The sequence below is a fragment of the Polypterus senegalus genome, chromosome 5, assembly GCF_016835505.1.
Source record: "Polypterus senegalus isolate Bchr_013 chromosome 5, ASM1683550v1, whole genome shotgun sequence".
NCBI lineage: Eukaryota > Metazoa > Chordata > Cladistia > Polypteriformes > Polypteridae > Polypterus > Polypterus senegalus.
The window spans coordinates 143,657,846-143,673,154 of NC_053158.1; the positions used below are offsets into that span (position 1 = coordinate 143,657,846).

The following is a 15,309-nucleotide window of genomic DNA, read 5'->3' on the forward strand; positions in this document are numbered from 1 at the left end:
TTAGCTATTTCCCATTATTTTAATTGACTTTTCTTGAGACTCTGACTGCTGAATTGATTCTTTTTTCCTTAAACGGCACCTAAACATAAATTTGATATGAAATGAGCCAACAGATAATCAACTAAATTGGGGTCTTAAACTCCAACCTTCATTCAGTTTCTTAACTTGAAGCCAATTCTGGTTGCTAATTAAACCCATTATTTAATTCCATGCTGCTCTTTCTGCCATGGCAGACATTTCCAAACTGTTGATTTTCTTTTTTAAGAGCACTGTCCAAATGTTTTATGTACCTGAGCAGATCAACAATACTGAGGACTTCACCTTTCTTTGTTTTAAGTTATTGTGTGTTTATTGAAGGTTGTTGTTTATGTGTTGGTTCATTTTGTGTCTTAATATTGTTTGGTTGCTAATCAATGAAAAAAAGAAATAATTAATTGGACTGAGTCTTAAGTTGTGCATCAATTAAAATTACTGCAAAGAGTTAATTAGCAGTTAATGAGTAGCAAAAGCTGTTCACTAATTAAGAAAAGGGTTAGAATTAAAACCAGCAGCCATAGTAGTGCTCCAGGACTGGAGTTGGAGACCCCTGATCTACATGTATTTTTTAAAATTTATAAAAAGGTACTTTCACTGTTCCTACCAATAATTTTATTTTCCATTGTTCTTAATCTGAAGGAAAATGTGCTTAAATATCTGATTGGCTGTCATGACATTAGTCCTCTTCTCTGTCACTTTTCGACCATTTTGTTCATTACAGCCTGTGAATTCAGTGCTGGAGACCTATAACATCAGGGCCTGCACTGAGTTCTGTCTTGAAATTAAACCATTTAAACAAAGCTTACCAACATCAGACATTTTCTTAAACATAAATTCTTAAGTGAATGAGGAGTAAAAATATGTTATTTCAAATTCTGCAGTAGTCGGATTAATCCACCCTCGTTATTTAGCCCTAAACAACATTTCTGTGTGTTAGTTGGCACGCTCGAGGCATTTAGTTTTACTACAATCATAAGTTTCCTCTTTTTCTTGCCATGGCCAGTTTTATGTTAAACTGCACTCTTATCTTTCTATCCCTTATGTAATGACTTTTTGATATAATAAAATATATTTCTGAGGGTATTTAATCAATGTTCATTTTTACTATTTCTTTGGTACAGTGCCTTTTGTTCATTTTTAAGTAAGGCTTATTTTTAATTTTTTAATTGAACTTGGACAGCACTTTGGCATACTGAATTTTCCATGTTTGTGTGTTTTTTTTTTTCTTTGTGTAATCTGGTTTTACTCCAACGTCCCAAAGATGTGTATGTGTTACACATGTGTGCAATAACTGGGGATTCTAAATCAGCCCCATGAAAGTGTACTGGACTCAGTAGGTTTGATTATACTGTGTTATGCTAAATATCCATGTCAATCTACTTAGACCAGCAAATGATAACATTCCAAATGTAACACTTCCCCACTGTTAAAGATACTAGCCACCAGGGGTCTCAGCACACACTTCAGGTTTCTCCACGATGACATTTTCACTTTTTCCTGATATTATGGACCTGATTCTTAATGTCAAGGTTTGACTTCATAATGTATCAAGAAAACTTATTGAATCCTTTACCTGTTTAGTATCATGAAGAGAGCCAGGATGTCTCCATCTATGCTTACTTATATAGATACAGATTGGGATCTACTCTCACTGGTGACAAAACATGAAGTGCCTGCTCATCTCTGAAACAGCAAACACAGCAGAGGATAGTGAAATTTTACATGGTCTCTGTAGTGCTACCTCCGGCACTACCTGGAACATTATTTCATATGCGCCCAGGTTTTAATTGAATACTTCATTTTAATTTAACAGATGGAGTCCACCATGCTAATTTCCTTCACAATTTACTTAACACTTTAATCATCCCACCTCTTAACCTTCTTTTGCTTGAACAGAATAGGTTCTTGTCCTTCAGTCTTTCCTCATAACTCATACTTCACACACCTATAGTCAATGACACATTATTGTATTGACTAAAGACACTGAAACATAGATTTTACAAATGGAACTTGATGGCCAAAAGATTTTTATTGAAGCAATGTAAGACTGGACTAGTGATTAACTTCTTGTAGTCTGCTGTTTTGAGTCACAGGGCAGACCTCTAAAATAGGAAACACTTCCCTCCACTCCTTTAATCTCACTTTTTAAACTCTATAACTTGGATTCCTTGGATTCGTTCATTTCAATCCACAGTTTTGTACCTTAACACTTCCTTTGTTCTGTTTCTTTGTTGACTCCTTTTGTCCCCCTCTCTTTTTTCTTTTCTCTTTCCCTCACTGGGTGTTTAACTTCTGCCTAGTAGCTAAGCATCCCAGGATCTCTTCTAAGAAATGTGCTACCCTAACATGTAGCAGCCAACTAACAACCTTTAAGTTTAATAAAAAGATGTTACAGTATATTAGTGACACACAGCTGCCTTCTGTTCAGGACATATATAACAAACTCTCTCTTGATCATCCTGCAAAGTTATTTTTATCTCCTCTGTTCTGGCAGCTCTTAGCACTGTCAACACTAGATTCAGGGACAGTTTTCATCCTCAGGTCCTAACACTACTCAAACGCATTGACAAATGTATGAACATACCAAGTGTGTGTTCTTCTTATAGACATTTTCCAATGTTGTATGTTATTTAATGTTTGGTCTTGTATTCATTGTTGTATTGGTATTGCACTGTTGTTACTAGTCTGTGGAAGACCTACTTGAACATGCTTGAACATCTTGTTGGGCTTAAAGGGGCTGCTCTTAACAGGTTCAGGTCATATTTAACTGGTAGACACTTTTCAGTTACTTGAAATTTCTCTTTTTCGTCTACTGCTCCTCTTAAATATGCCGTTCCTCAGGGATCCATTTTGGGTCCTATTTTATTCTCTATATACCTTCACCCTATTGGAGCGATTTTTTAGGAAATTTAACATTTCTTTTCACTGCTATGCTGATGATACTCAGGTTTATATTCCTGTCTGCAACTCTGCAATAAATTTACTCCACAACTGTCTTTCTGAACTAATCCTGGATGGCTAATAATTTTCTTGATCTGAATCAAAATAAAACAGAGGTGCTTATATTGGGTCCATCATCTAAAGCTCAAATTGGTCTTGGAATTCTCGGCTCTTTCTCTGTCTTTTGAAACCTCAAGTCCGCAATCTTGGTGTTATCTTTGACAGTAACCTCTCTTTTGAGAAACAGATTAATTCTGTAGTTAGGAGTTGCTTTTTCCAGCTTCGACTATTAGGTAAGATCAAGCCTTTTTTTATCTTCTAGGGATCTTGAGAAAGCTACTCATGCTTTTATTTTTTCTCGCCTCAATTACTGCAACTTGCTGTATTCTGGGATTAACAAATCCCTGATACACAGGTTATAGATGGTCCAGAATGCTGACGCTGGCTTTCTGGTTGGGGCAAGAAAGTATGACTCTGTTTCTCTTATTTTAGCTTCTTTACACTGGCTGCCTGTCAGTTTTCGAATTGATTTTAAAATCTTGTTGCTTGTTTTTAAATCTTTACATGAGCTTGCTCCTGCATATTTATCTGAATTGTGTGCTTTACACCAGCCATCCAGAGTGCTTAGATCTTCTGTCTCTTGTTGTCCCTCGTACCAAGTGTAAAACTAAGGGGGAGAGAGCTTTTACAGCTGCTGCTCCACGCCTGTGGAACTCTTTACCTCATCACATAAAGGAGTCGTCTAAAATTGAACTGTTCAAAACAAAATTAATGACTCATTTCTATTCACTTGCATTCCTTGAACTTCTGTAATATTGATGGTTTCCTCATTGTGATTATATAACATTCCTTCTATTTATTATGTATTTTATTTATATTCTTATATTTTTTTTCTATTTATGTTATTTATTTGTTTTCTTTTATTCTATTATTGTAAAGCACTTTGGCCACAGCATTCCTATGTTGTTTTAAATATGTTATATAAATAAATTGACATTGACATACAAGTAAGAATATCATTGTACTGTGTACACATGACAATAAACTTGGACTTGAACCTGATTAAATGGATAATAAATGTGTAAGCATCATAATATATGTAGATCACAGGATTTCAATTGTTGAACACAAGATGTTAAATGGTGTACTTTAAATATTACGCCAGTTACTTTTAACCCTAGTCTAAAGCTTGCACTGTAGCCATTGGTTATCTTCCTATCCAGATTGTTATTTAAAGGATAAGATTGGCATTTTTCAAGTTGAAGTTGTTACTCCATAAAGATGGCATATATGCATTTCCTATGAGAAATGGTTTTCTAAAGTTTAACATTTTCTATATACAAGGTGTGATCAAAAAATACTGTGAGTATTTTAAAAAAGAAATGTTTATTGCAGTAAAAGATTTACAACTACTAGTCACCCTCAGAATACTCTTCTCCACTTCGAATGCACTTATCCCAACACTCCTTCCACTTTGCGAAGCAGTTCTGGAAGTTTTCTTTAGAAAGAGTCTTTAGTTGGGATGTCGTGGCTGACTGGATGTCCTCAATGGATTGAAATTGTTTGCCTTTCATGTTCATTTGCAAATTTGGGAACAGCCAGAAGTCGCACGGTGCCAGATCTGGTGAATAAGGTGGATACAGACACAGCATAATGTTTTTATTTGACAGGAATTGTCGTACTAGAAAGGATGTGTGACAAGGAGTGTTGTCATGATGAAGAATAAAAACCATTTCAACATTTTCCTCGGTTATTGATGTTAAAGGACGTCCTGATCTATTCTCGTCTTCAACCGAGTCAGATCCATTACAAAATCGATCAAACCACTTGAAAACAGTCTTAATTGTCTGTGCAGTGTCACCATAAACCGATTTTAACATCTGATGGGTTTCCTGAGCTTTTTGAAATTTGAAACAAAATTTCACGTTAATGTGTTGCTAGATATCCATTATTAACGACACATTTGAAAAAGACACTTGAACTCAACAGTGGCTCAAAAATGACTGACAGTATCAAACAAGCTGAAACTTGTCACAAACTAGGCTCTAGGATGGACATGTCAGAACCTGCATTGAATTGTTTTGCGTTGCTCTTGGATGGTGCTCTGCATCAACATTCACCATATTTTTTGATCACACCTTGTATTTTAGAAAATGCAACCAGTGGTGGTGTTTTACAATTAACTCTATGGGGCTTGGGGCACCAACGGAAAATAACACATAACAAATAACCAAATATGTCAATTTTTCAAGACAGTTGTCAAGTCAAGATACATATTGTAAAAAGGACTATACATGTCACTTTTCAACAAATAAAAAACACCAATATTATGAGATTTGACCATTCTAAAAGACCGCCTGCGCGTGACACCTCAGCATTTGTCTTTTTCTACAATAACTTTTCACACCTCTGGGAGTTGTTTCCTCACCAAAGAAAAATCACAGCAAACTGTTCATGCCACGTGACTGGTTTTGTTTTGATTTACTTCTGTATTTATGTGCGAACTCACACAAGTTAATTGAAAAACTATCTCTAGATTGAAAAAAATAGTACCAGGAATATGTGATAAAATGATTGTTTCAAGATTCGATTTTGTTGTCACAAATGTGTGTCTGAAACATGGAAAGCATGTTTTGTTATATCAAAGCTCAAAGAGGACGTATTTGGAAAGTTTTTATGCTTTTAACTCTTTGGTGTCCTATGCCCCATTGTATTCATTGTAAAACACTGGGACTAGCTATTTATTTGTTAAAATTTACAGAAAATGCTTCACACAATTTTGCAGGGCAAAGTCATATATATCATGTTTGTGAAGAAATAAGTTTTACCTGAAACGTACCATGCTTAGGCATTGAAAACTAAGTTTTACTTTGAGTAAAACATGTTATCTGACTAGATAATTTTTCTCCATCTATCCTTCTACTGTATTAATTCCATTTTGTGCACATTGTACTTTCTGATGAAATCAAAAATGTTGACTCTCTTGTTGAATAGCACACACATGAGTAAATGGTACCAATGAGGTATAAACCATGTGTAGGCATGGATAGGCACAGGTCTACCCTGATTGGTAACAGGAATTCACAATCAAGTAGGTAATCGTTTTTTTGATTACTGCATATTTTTAAGATAATGAAATTTGATTTGTTTTCCGTGAGTGGAAAAAATTGCATTCTGTTCTAATCAATATTAGTGACTCTTCCAGTACATGCAACATTTTGTGTTCTGTGAATGTGCTGTGTTGGTTTCATCAGTCTTTAATTTATGAATATTCAACTCCAAGCCACACCTCCTGTGGCTTATGATTCAGGATTTTAGTCAGTCCTTTCTCTGGATCCAGTCATCAAAAATAAGATAATATTTCATAAACATTTTGCATGCCTGCAATGGCAATGTGCTTTAGCATTAAAGATGCCTGATTGTTAGAATTTTTGAATGCAGTTGTATTGCTTGACCTTCTCTTTGTTGTATACATCTCAATAGGTTAGTTTCCACTGTTATGTACTTTTACTTGGGTAGGAGTTGTGGCTGTCACAAATTGATACACTTTTTTATAGGGCAGACTGTTGTACTGCTGGTTGAGTTTATTATGAAGCTGTTGCATTGTTGTGTTAAACTCTTGCTATTGTTTTTGCACCATCTCAGAATGGTAGTGGTAGAATAGTTAGAATAATGACTGCACTACTGTCAGCAATAAGATATGGTAGTTTAATGGTATAAGAGGGCGGCACGGGTCCTCCCTGCGTGGAGTTTGCATGTTCTCCCCGTGTCTACGTGGGTTTCCTCCGGGCGCTCCGGTTTCCTCCCACAATCCAAAGACATGCAGGTTAGGTGGATTGGTGATTCTAAATTGGCCCTAGTGTGTGCTTGGTGTGTGGGTGTGTTTGTGTGTGTCCTGCGGTGGGTTGGCACCCTGCCCAGGATTGGTTCCTGCCTTGTGCCCTGTGTTGGCTGGGATTGGCTCCAGCAGACCCCCGTGACCCTATTCGGATTCAGCGGGTTAGACAATGGATGGATGGATGTTATAAGATAGGGGGGCATATTTGAACAATGTAATGCATAAGAGCAGATAGCTCGATGGTCTACCTAGTTTTTCACATAGCTGCTCAAAAAGGTATTTCTGCTTATACCACTGGGATTCTCTACTGCTGGCTACTTTGTAAATTGCAAATCATTGGTAATTGATATCTGGTAAAATGGACTCATTTAGGAGTCACTCTTAAAGTTTATAATAGTTAATTAAAAAAAATAATGCAGCAGCACCAATGTCTGTGCATTTTGATTTGTGACTACACAGTAAGAAAAGGTCTGCGATTGGTAGTTTCTGTGACTGCAAACACAGCCTCCGAAATTAACATCCAGACTAAACTATTAACCTAAAGCAAATGATAAAATCAATTACATTGTCAGACTGGCTTCTCATGATTAAATTTGATAGAAATTAAAACCAGCAGCCAAAGTTTTCCTAACATGAAGATTAATGCTATGTTTCATTTGAAATGGGAAGTCAGAGTTTCCAAGTTCTTAGTCATAATTTTCATCTGGAACACCCCCTTAAATAGGATTTCCAACTCAGAAACTCATGGCTGGTCTGTCAAGCCCGAGTTCACCCGATTTCATGTCATGATGTCAATCCAAGATGGCAACCTATACCATGAACTATACTGAAAGAAGTAGTATTATGCTGTTTATTAGCACCTCAATCTATTTTTGTCTCATTAAATTAGTCATACACATAGTACTGTCCAACTTCTACCTGTGGACACGTTACTAAAGTGTTTGAATATCATGTATTGCATTATCAACTGTTATGTATTCCATTGGAGCAAGCACAACAAAGGTTTTCCTGAATGCACCCATATTGATTTTCCAAATGTTTTACTGGAACGCGATCATCTTAGGTGTGACATCATTCCCAGCTCCAGGTAAATGGAGCACAGCATAAGCACCATTGCAATTGGTGCTGCTCATGAAGTCTCAGGTATTGTACATGAGATATTAAGAGCTGCTGTTACAATTTGCTAGGTTTCTCTTTGATTTGTTTAGACTTTTTTTGGACAATGTATTTATTTTGAATTATGTAAATATTTTATTGCTATTTTTGTGACAGTATTGCTGTGCTGTTTTATTAGCCATTGTTTTTGTGTTGCCTTATTTTGTTTGTAGTTGTTCATCGGCACCATCATGTATTTTTTCAGCGACAATACCTGTCACTTGGCACAAATGCTGTTAAAGCATGGTCATTGCTATGAAAGATGGTGACACACATAGGAAAATGTTTGAATATTTTGATAAAAAATGCATATGATTCACGATCAATAAATACCTTACTAATGGGCTTCTGGCTTAATATATAGTTTGAATTTCATGACTTTGTTTGATTGCTACCACAAAAGATAATTTTGCCTCTCATGCTTCTGACCTTCAGCTAGTTTTTAGATCATTCTGTGCCCTTTAAGTTTAAGAAGATATTTCATATTCCTGACTTATAATTTAGTTGCAATTATTTGACTTTGCCTGGTAGCTGACATGGTGACTTTGCCAAAATATCATTTGCCCTCTCATGCTTCTGGCCTTCAATTAGTTTTTGAACCATTCTATGCCCAATATGCTTAAAAAGACATTTGATAATCTTGGCCTCAATGAAAAAATAGGTAAGAGTTTGATCTGGGATTAGTTGTCTAATTCAAACACAACACCAGTCCATTTGTTTTTCCTACTAGATTAATACATACTGAACAGATTTTTTTATTGATATCTACTTATTTTCTAATATTTTTATAATATAAATTCTCAATTAAGTGTATGAGAAACTTTATACATTTTGTGTTTGGTTGTTTTTTTATTGGGTTCAGATGATTGATCAATTTGGTCTGGTTTTATTTTTCCTAAATTAGAGCAAGTCTCAAGCCTCAGAAGAAAAGTATATGATTGGGCTGGAGAAGAATCAAGTCCACTGCACCTACAATCACCAGGCTGGGAAACTAAGGCAGCAGGAAGGAAACAGGTGACATTTTGCTCTTTTTGACTTCTTTAAGAACATTGAATCTGATAATGTTTTTGAAGTGTAGATAGAGATAAATCAATGTTTAAGTATTTTCCCTGTTAGCTTCTGAAGCATTACAGTCCTTTTGGACCCTGCTGTTTTGAAAGAGGGAAGTTCAATTAGAGACGTGCTTTACCTTTTGAAAACTGGCAGCACAACAGGATGATAGGAAGTTTTCTTTTCTGTGTGTTTTTCAAACAAGAGCACTCGTGTTTCTATTTCAGTCCATGAAAGCAAGTAAGTTAGTCTCTCTGGAGCAGCTCACAGATTGCAGTGACCTACTGTCGAGAGAATAACGTCAGCAATAGGAAGTGAGCTAAAAATGAGCCTAACACAGGAAGGAAACCTTGGCTTTATGGGGTCTTGAAATTACTATTGAAAGACTCCCTAGCTCCAGATATTAGATAAAAATGTGCCCATCTGACTGGATATAATTCCAGGAACTGATGTGCTATTTTTAAATACTGTCAAGCATTTCATCCTCAGAAGGTAACATGCTGTCTCATGACAGTTGCTAGTCCCAAAGGCAAAGACTTTTGTAGGATCCTTTCCAAAAAATACACCTTTGTAGTTGAGTGGATCACAATTTTTCGCTCTATAGTGTTGATTTTCCTAACATTAAATTACTGAGGTACACTGCAGTGCAAATTACAGAAGAAATATATTGACTATGACAAGGAAAGATTAATTAAAGATGTAATTGATCTGGATAATTAATAATGTTCTATGAAACAGTACAGATATTTCAGAACTAATAATATAATCTAATATAATAATTAAATGTAAGTAAGTGAAAAGTATTTATACCATGAAATTAAATCTTGCTTACTTTAAGAAATTTTTGTCAAGTAAATTGTTCTTAACCCATTGGCAGATTTCTTTGGTAAATTAAGCAAAACAACTCCCATTTAAAAAGTTTTTTTTGTTTTTTTTTTTTGTTTTTGCACAATGTTAGTATATTTGAAAATACACGTAGTCTCTTGTTACAGCTATTTAGAATATAGATGCAAAAAAAGAAGAGATTGTTTCCTTTGATATTTGCGCAGGTTTTAAAAGTACATTTATTGTAGAATACTACAGCTAAAGTCCTGACTCGTACAAAATTCCCGACAGATATGTTATTGCCACTTCAGTGAAATATTCATTAAGTGTATTGTATCATTGTGTTTCTGGAAGATGAATCCTCTGATGAGGATCCTCTGAAAATGAGTCTGAGGTCTGGAAATCATTCCTGCAAATGTTTATATATTGTAAAAATACCTATTCTGTATCTTCACAATAAAACACTTTAATACTTTTAATTGGTAAAACTGTAAGCACTCTTTCAGCTCACAATATCAATTATTGGTTTCAATGTGAAAGAATATTTGGTTACATTTTATTTAGCTGCTTGTAAGAGAAGGACAAGACAATGATTGGGGTACAAGCCTGGTGTCTTTGTATACCATATATACAGTGCTCGGGTCTAGAAACATGAAAAATTGAACATAAAATCAATACCTGACATGTACGCCCATTCAAAAATATGACACTTTTTTTTTTTTTTTAACATTTTTTTGCTTCCTCTTGTCTCACACCAGGTTCTCAGATACATCGAATTTTGTTGCATTAGCACAGCTACCAATTTCTTTCGCCACTTCAACATCTTTTAATTTAAAACCAGCTTCATATTTTCTGCTCTTACGATAAAGGTGTATAAGGGTGTGAGATACAAAAAACACAAAACAATGCAGACGTTGCTCGGAATAGTTTGGGCATTACCGTCTGGTGACATAGGCACAATACATAGGAAAAAAAGGCAGTGTGCTCCGTGGTTACTCTCTCAGGTGCACGTTAGCATATCATAATCTCTTTGACCAATAGTGTGAGTTTTCCGAATTCGACTTATAAAATCAAGCCCCTACTTATCCACAGGAGAACTTAAACGAGTATATACAGTAATTGAAAGTTTGTTCTTAAGCAAAAAACACACAATAAGTTGCAGAAATGTCTTTTCAGACGCAAATTCAAAATCAACTAACAAAGATGGCCTAGCCTCCAGTTTTCAGTCCTTTCAGCAGTAACAGGCAGGTCCAGGTGGATGAACACCAGAAATTACATCAGAGGTGTTATAGCCATTAATCATTAAGTCTTCAGAGGGTGGAAGAGAAAAGGTATTAGGACTCAATGCCATCCCCTAGAACAGCAGTCGAATTACAGTCGCTACAGCCCTTTTGGTGTCCCCTATGCACATATGGGTGATATACTACATTAACAGTCTGCGTTTAATAAAACATCTCATTTAAAATTATATAATACAAAGAAAAATGACAAGTTATTATAAATAGCATAGTTAATTAAAATTAATAGACCTGTAATAGATGCTTTATAATGGATAGCTAAACTACAGTGAGACAGAATATATTGCAGTTAATTGTTGTAGTGCTGGAAACTCACAATGATGCTGTGCTAGACACTGAATTTGGCAAAAAATATTACATATAAAGGTAAATATCCAGGTTTCTTGTTAAATTTTGGGCCCACCTTTTGATTTTTTTCTCATGTATTCAATAAATATCAAATCTTAACACTAAATGCCCTTCTGTATTTTAATATGTTGTTGTATGCATAAAAGGACATATCATAAGTTATGTACTGATATTCAATATTTAGTTAAATTTAATGGCTTCTAAGCCAATATAAGCAGCTTAACCAAATACTGGTCTTTAATCCTGAGGCATTCGAATGACTGTTAGATCATAATGATATGTTGCCAATTATCTTCTTTAATAACTTTTTTTGTCCAAGGCAGAAAACAAACCCCAGGCAGGGCACCAACTCACCGCAGGACACACACACACCAAGCACACACTAGGGACAATTTAGAATCGCCAATGCACCTAACCTGCATGTCTTTGGACTGTGGGAGGAAACAGGAGTACCCGGTGGAAACCCACGCAGACACGGCGAGAACATTCTTAAAAAAAATACCTTAATTATATCTAGATAGACTGCAACTTAACTCATTTTATGATCATTAAATATAACTAGTTGCATCAGAACCCATTTAGGAATATAATAGTAAAGTAAGCATTCAATTAGAAGTATTTCAAGAATTGTGTGAATTGACTTATTTGAACACCAACTCAATTTGTCCGGATTGTAGTCCAGTAACAAGTGTAACATAATATCCTTCTAACTAAAAAACAAGATAGATAGATAGATAGATAGATAGATAGATAGATAGATAGATAGATAGATAGATAGATAGATAGATAGATAGATAGATAGATAGATAGATAGATAGATAGATAGATAGATAGATAGATAGATAGATAGATAGATAGATCAAACCCAGATGTGTGTAAGTTATACAGGTATTTGCTGGTAAGTACAAATCGGGGTGGAAGCTGTAGAATGAATTGAAGATGTGTATAGCATTAGTATCCAACAATGTGCCCAGTCCTGCTGGGGTTTGCCCTTTTTCCTCATGATCCTATACTGGAATAACTGGATTTGTAAAAAGAAATAAAAATGTAAACAGCAAAAAACAAAATTAAAAAATAGCTAACACATGTTTTGCAGAGCAGAGACAATATTCTACATCATGTTTTCACTCAATCAGACACAGATCAACTAACTGAACTCTGACTTCTTTATTCAATCTGCATTTTTCCCCTTGGTAGTATAAGACAATATTTAGTAAAATAAAGCAATTCAATTCTGGGTGATCAGAACAGCATGCAGCTCCTGAGCATGTAGTCAATAGGTAATCTCTACTTCAAGTGTAAAGGTTTCATTGCTTCAAGGCATTTGCTGATAGCCCTCGGTTCGTTCAATAGGATAGTATAGATAGTCAACACCCAGAGAAGTCACATTCCTGACTGTAGTTTATTTAAGATGTTAAAGGTAACTTGAGGGTAAAGATATTTACACAGCCCATCATTTATAAAAAATAAGGCTCTGAATGTTTGAAATTCTTGAACGGCTTATAATCATTTAACAGCTGCAGGTGCATTCTCTTCAAGGGCAGTTGGCAATTTGTTTTAAACAATGAAGATTCTGAACAAAAAAATGGAACTGCACTAAAAAGTCCAAACAGCACATCCATTGCTTGACAGTTTCATACAAAATCATGTTTACTTTAATTGTAACATTTTCTATTTTTTTCACACAAACGTGGTGCAGTGTAAACTCTTAAACAAATTACATGTAGCAGTTCAAAACTTAGAATCTGGTACAAATGATCCTCTGACTCAGTTAAGTACTGTTAATTACACTCATTAAATCATAAGTTTCCCTCTTCACCAAAATCTCCATTTTGTGAATGTTGTCAAGACCCGTACAGACCTAGAGACAGTAGTAAAATACATTTTCAGCATTCAGACAATTTGAAAAATTGGATTTTACTCAAGCATTTTTTTCATGAATTACTGATTACAGAAATATTATTTATTATAAAATATTTTATCTTCTTTTTCAAAAGTATACTTATTATCTTTTTTCCTCAGTTTGTGCCTGGCATAGATTAATACAAATTCAAACTCTACATCATGAAAACTTTTTCTTCTAGTTTAGTGAGATCTGCAGGTTTAGATCCAACTACTGAGAGATACAACCAGTCACTAAACTCTCATCATCCTGTTTTTGACTTATATTATATATTATTACTTTTTGTGTCTCGATGATGATGAGGATTTCAGGGAGAACGTTTACCTGATAGGTGATGGCACAAGTCAGGGATCATCATTCATCATTCATCTAACAGAATATCTTCTGACTGCAAGAGGAAACTGACACAAACATACCTTGAGCATCCATTTCCTTAATAATCTTAGTTTACAATCCCTTCCTTTCAAAGATCCAAGAGGACACTGGGAAAATGACCTCTCAATTAATATATCAGAAAAGGAGTGGAAAGTAGCAATGCAGAGAATTCACTCAAGCTCCATATGCGCAAAGCATACAATTATACAACTCAAAATTATATATCGAGCACATCTGTCTCGACTAAAACTCTCCAAAATGTTTCCAGGGCATGATCCAACCTGCGAACGTTGCAACCAAGCCCCAGCCTCACTAGGTCACATGTTCTGGGCCTGCACCAAATTAACATTATTCTGGACAAAAATTTTTAATTACCTCTCAGACAGTCTTGGACTCACAATCCCTCCTAACCCATTAACAGCTGTGTTTGGGGTTCTTCCAGAGGGTCTTAAAGTGGAGAAAGACAAACAAACTGTGATTGCATTCACTACACTGTTGGCACGCAGACTTATTCTGATAAACTGGAAGAACCCAAACTCTCCTCTTTTAAGTCAGTGGGAAACTGATGTGTTATATTATTTAAAATTGGAAAAAATCAAATACTCAGTTAGAGGATCTGTGCAGACTTTTTTCAAAACATGGCAGGATCTAATCAGTAATATTTTGAAATGATTTTATAAAGCACAGAGAATTTGTTGATTTAGGTATTTTTAAAAGCCTTAAATTTTACACCGTTTGGCTTGCTCTCTCTCTCAAGGGTGGGGATCGATCTGTTCTTAGCATAATTCTTTTTTTTTTGTAAAAACTTGATTGCTATGTATTGATTGTAATAAAATTAATAAAAAAAAAAAAATTAAAAAAAAAAATAATCTTAGTTTACTGCAGTGTTACAGCAGGTTGAGTCTCAAAGGCCGCTAGTCTAATATGGGATACAAACATACACTATTTACATGAAGACAATGAAGAAAAGTTAAATAATTAAAGTTGATTTTTTTAGAATGTGGAATAAAAGTTTAGTATCAAGAATAAATGAACCACAGACATGAAGAATATGAAGACTGTATGCAGACAGTAACCAAGTAGTATGTATGGAGGTTCAGCCCCCTAACACAGACAGACAGACACCATATGTGCAAAAATCACACACGTTTAATAACCTTTTCTTCTTTGCATCACCACACAATGCCTAAAACAGCCACAATTACTCAGTCCCTTCTTTTCTCTCTTTTCTCAAGTCTTCTACGCCTCTACTCCTCTCCTCGTAAGCTCTGTCCTCTTTCACCTGACTCCGGTTCTCCGAATGGAGTGAGGCGGCCCCTTTTATAATGCACCCAGATGTGCTCCCTGGTGACCTTCCTGCAGCACGTCCTGGTGTGGCGGAAATACTGCAGTCCATGGCTCCGGAGCCATCCAGGCGCCCCCTGGCGGTGGCCACAGACCCCCATTGGGTTGAGCTTCCAAGCATTTCCTGATTTAACTCAGAGGGACTGCCCACTTGTGCCCTGGGAAAGATATTGCCCCTCTCCCGGTCCTTCCCTTCT

At 35.6% G+C, this 15,309-nt stretch overlaps 1 long non-coding RNA gene across 1 annotated transcript in view; it reads left to right on the forward strand.

Moving 5' to 3' along the window:
• Positions 1-583: 583 nt before the first annotated feature.
• Positions 584-15,309, forward strand: part of LOC120530010 — a 60,575-nt gene continuing 45,849 nt past the window's right edge. The window contains exons 1-2 of the long non-coding RNA XR_005633871.1: positions 584-621; positions 8,874-8,983. This is a non-coding gene — a long non-coding RNA (uncharacterized LOC120530010). The remainder of the gene's footprint in view (positions 622-8,873; positions 8,984-15,309) is intronic.